The sequence below is a fragment of the Toxotes jaculatrix genome, chromosome 17, assembly GCF_017976425.1.
Source record: "Toxotes jaculatrix isolate fToxJac2 chromosome 17, fToxJac2.pri, whole genome shotgun sequence".
NCBI lineage: Eukaryota > Metazoa > Chordata > Actinopteri > Toxotidae > Toxotes > Toxotes jaculatrix.
This window is the reverse complement of record NC_054410.1, coordinates 17840523-17845359: the sequence shown is the minus strand read 5'-3', so window position 1 is coordinate 17845359 and position 4837 is coordinate 17840523. Positions and strand designations below refer to the sequence as shown.

General features: G+C 39.8%; 1 non-coding gene across 1 annotated transcript; it reads right to left on the bottom strand.

Moving 5' to 3' along the window:
- Positions 1-3419: 3419 nt before the first annotated feature.
- Positions 3420-3492, bottom strand: trnal-caa. The gene has a single exon. It is a non-coding gene; the product is annotated as a tRNA-Leu (tRNA).
- Positions 3493-4837: the final 1345 nt, after the last annotated feature.

Sequence of the window (4837 nt, the reverse complement as noted above, 5' to 3'; positions counted from 1 at the left end):
TATCATTGGAGGATTTTAAAAACTGATCCGCACCAAAGTCAAAATATGAAACAGCTAAAGAAGTGGTAAAGCAAACAAATTCAGCTCAGCACAGCAGTAAGTTTTACCGCCGACATTTGTATTTCACCCCAAATGGAAGAATACATATGACAGCCCATTTCACTGATCACTGAAGGCTGGAAACACTTGTTTTACAAACTAAACAGATGGATGAAAGTTACACAGATACAAATATTGCACAAAAGTTAACAGGGTTGTCAGATGAATTCGAAACTCCAACGAGAAAAGGGGGTGGCAGCGGTTCACAACGATGCAGCAAATATGGCTCTATGTTTAGAAAAGTCAACCGATAATTAAAAATGCTACATCACAGCAGCTGCGAGAGACATCTGGAGCGTCAGTGCAAAAGTCACCACAGCACTTAAGGAGAAACAACAGCTACAGAAGGCGACAGAACAGAAACGTATACAAGACGTTTTGACCCACTGGAATTAAACCTGTTTCATGGTTGGATGTCTCTCGGAGCAGAAACGGCCTGTTAAAGCTGCGCTGCCAGATCCAACCACCAATGAACTGTTAAATGTTTAAATGACATTACAGACAAGCTTGTAGTCTACAGGGGCAGAGCAGTGACCTCTGCAACCGACCGCAACAAAAATGGACATAAGGCATAAATGAGTTATTTCACATTTGTTAGAATCATCTGTAAACTATGTAGATGAAAGCATCGCTAATGTACACAATAATTCCTTTGAATATTTTGTAGAATATGTAGAATTTCAGGAAAGAAAATATGACAGTGTATAAGTACATCGGACCAGAGGACATAAAAAAATCACTGGCCACTTGACCCACAGCATAGATAGTGAGGAAGCATTTTGAATTCAACACCATAACTGGAAAATGTGTGGATAAAGTTACATCAGTTTGCTGACTTAGCATGACTGGGAACAAACAGAATACCATACACTGACTCAGATGAAGTGGCGTCACGCTCCTTGGGACAGTAGTAAAATCTAGAGTAAGCATTAAATTTCATCCCCAAACTGACAATAAGCTGTCCCCTGAGGCACGGCGGGAATACAGACTCATGTTTGTAGAATAGTGTCTAAGCCCAATACTGAGGAGTGAGACAGCAACATACTGCAGGATGCACCTTTTAAGCTATAAAATAATTGTCTATGCTGTTTGTATTACAGTGGGTTCACGTGACATTTGGGATCAAACAATTTATGACATTTAAGGTTAAAAGTGAGATTTTGTGGCCAAAGACATGTTTTTCTTTATTCTTTATCATATCTAATTCTTTGATATGACATTAGACACTGAAAACTCTGTTTTGGATGTTTCGGGCTTATTTTATTTCATTTATTTTTGCTTCACTGGGATGCAGGGAATCCCACTCTATTTTCATGTCATGGTTTTCTGATTTGCAAGGAAAATTAACTGTGAAACGATCATTTAAGCAGAGAAATAAGGCATCTGTGATAAATCATCTACTTGCTGTGTCCTTGTGTCAATGTCATTCCATTGTGCCACTGTATACACACACACACACACACACACACACACACACACACACACACACACACACACACACACACATAATTTGTCATGCTGTCAGAGAGCACACACGTGTTTATGATGTGTCCACTAGAGGAATAGTGAGACAAACACATTGAACAAGGTAATTACGGAAACAGCACATACATGACATGCAATTATAAAAGTGTGTGTGTGTGTGTGTGTGTGTGAGTTTGCATGTGAGAATATTTTTGAATATGTGATCTAAAACCTCACTGGGGGAAAAAGTGAGGCTGACTTGAAACACGTGGTGCTGTTAATGCAGTATTTCACATAATGGAACAGGGGGCGGAGAAACAAAGAATAAAGAGGAAGAGATCAAAAGAGGATGAAAAGAAAAAGGAAAAGGGGGAAAAAGATATGATAGACAGAGACAGAGAGGGAGATGCCTGCTGACATTATTTCCATGTTAATTCTTCTGGAGGCCTATTGAACATAATGAAACCTGTCTCTCTTTCTCCCCTCGCTCTTTGACACACACTGACACACAAACATCTAATCAATGAGGTTATGAATGAAATCATGTGGTTGCTATGGTAAGGAGATGCCAAAAAAAATAAATAAATAAGAAGAACATATGTCACAATAGCAACACTCACATTCATAAATAGAGCTGATGATACATGTCTCTATACAGTTGATAATGAAATGTGATAGGGTGATGAAAAAGTAAAGACATAAGTATTATAATTAGATTTTTTTTAATCTAAAAAACAGTGTGTGTGTGTGTGCGCGCGTGTGTTTCTCACATATTTGTCAGTTCAGCTCTGGGAATAACTTTCTGTCTGTCAACTTTTCAGACAAAGTGTGGAAGTGTGACAATTTATAACATGGACTTTTTTCAGTTTCTTTTTTCGGTGGTTTGATGGCAGGAGACATCAGAGATCCAATAAAACTGGATTTATTGAAAATATGGTCTCTTTTTTGTTATTACTTTATACTTTTGTGTTCTTGACAACTGGACAAACAGCCTGACGTGTGGAAACTTCATATCAGTCTGTGGCATCGTCATTGTTATGTTTTTCCATTTACTTTGGACATAAACAATGTCTCACAGATATTTCATATCTCTCTTTCTGGCAGTTTATTCAGAGACATGAAGTCAAGCTAAGTGATGCAGTCTAGGTCAGGCTGTTATATAGGATGATACTGGCCTTTTATGAACAATCAGATGGCAGCCAACCACTGTCTGCCATATCTGATATGATGGAAATGACCACAGCTCTGCAAAGTATTTCATTATTTGTATTTTCATATCAGATCATTGACCAGGGAAATCATTTCGTGAGGTGTAGGAGGATCTTACTAAACACCTTGTAGTAAAACTTTCTGACTTTTACATCTCATCAGGATTTACTTTGTGCCAAAATTCATAACTGATGGTATTTGTTAGTAATAAAATGGCCTTAGAAGAAGAGTGGGGATGCAGAACAAGGCAACAGTAAGGACTGTATTTAACCTGTGATTTATTAACATTATTCAAGAAATACTGTGGTGTGTGAGGTTTGCCGAAATCAAAAGATCAAAATACTTGTTGTGAAACATGGACAAAAACAAAAATAACAAGGCTAAGGGTCTACGGTCATGTTCAGCAGTGCATCAGTATGCTCACAACTATAACGCAAGAATGTTGGACAAATTCAAATGTTGACCTGAAGATGAAAGGTCAGGTGATCAACATATTTCTCTGGGGACACATCACTGTCACAGCATGTCATGTCATGTCATCATCTGCCGCTTATCTGGGTCTGGGCCCAGGTCGCGGGGGCGACTGCCACCCAATCCACAATGCACCGAAGTCCTCCCACGGATGGTGGGCCCATGGGAGGTGGTGGCGCCCAGAGTGGGGCTCAAACCCACGACCCCGAGAGATTGAGTCTCGTGCTCTACCAACTGAGCTACCCAGGCAACGTAAGTCACAGCAATTTACCCAAAATATACAAGACAAAAAGTCAACCTCATAGCTCTTTAAAATCCATCTTCTGTGAACCACAAAGAGCTGTAGAAAATTTGGCTTCAATTCATCGAGTACATGCTTAGATATTTCAGTAAAAACAAAGCAAAAACTCGGACTCTCTGATGGTGCAAGAGAAAATGCCGGGATCACGAAAGTCATCAGAGTTCCTTCAATTCTCAAATTCTTCTGACAAAAGTTATCATAACTTTTCAGTCAAGATGGCAAGAAGTTGCAACAACATCATGCTGGCAAATGACAAACTTGGCAGGACTTCTCTCCCTCCTCTCAGTCTTTCTTCTCACCCCGCCTCCCTCCCTCTGCAGTCTCCCCATCTCTCGCCTTCTCTTTCTACATCTTGTTAATTTCAGGGACATGAAAGGTTCTCTGCAGAACAAAGTCATTCTTTTGTTTCCTAACATCAAAGGTTCAAAATCTCCTTTTAAGCCACATGATGACCGACTTTTAAAAGAGAGAGAAAGGTGGGCTCAGCTGAAGAACAGAGCGGAGAGTTGACACAGGGAATAGATCAGAAACAATGCTCCCTCTCCTCTCCTCCTCTTTTCCTCTTCATTTTCACTTCACTGCATCATGAGGAGCTGTGTAATGTCAACTTTAAATTAACAGAAGGAGCAAGTGAGAAAGAGATGGGAAGGAAGACAAACGGAGAGGATGACATACTGTAGAGGAACTGTTTATCTCTGATGATGCCACACAGTATTATCATGCTGCAGTTATCACCAGATAGCTATCTAGGGCCTGTCTCTATTATTCTATTCTGAGCTTCACTTGTTAACAACTTGACTTTTCCTTTTCAAAGCTTTTGACAGTGATGTTCTTCAGAAGAAACTCCTTCTGTGCAGAATTACCTGGTTGTGTGGTGTGTGTGTGTGTCTGTGTTTGCTGAAAGTTTCATTTCTGCCAATTTAGCCAGCATCTCTTTAGACATCATTGTGCGGACGTTTTGTCCAGTCCTCACAAATTCAAAGGGCTGTTTGAGGGTTAAGACAACTAATCTAAGACAAGAATGCACGTGTGTATGTGTGAATATATGTGTGCGTGCGTGTGTGTGTGTGGCTGATTAATTGCTTGTGTGGACTGTGAGTTCAGCCAATTAAAAAGTCAGCTACTTTGTTAAACAACATCTAGAACATTCCTATTTGGATCCTGTTAATTAATTGATCATTAATCATAGGGCTTTTATTAGCAAGGCGGACAGAAAGAAGAGAGACCGCGAGTGTTTGTGTGTGTGTGTGTGTGTTAAAAAAGTCCACACACACACACACACACACACAATGA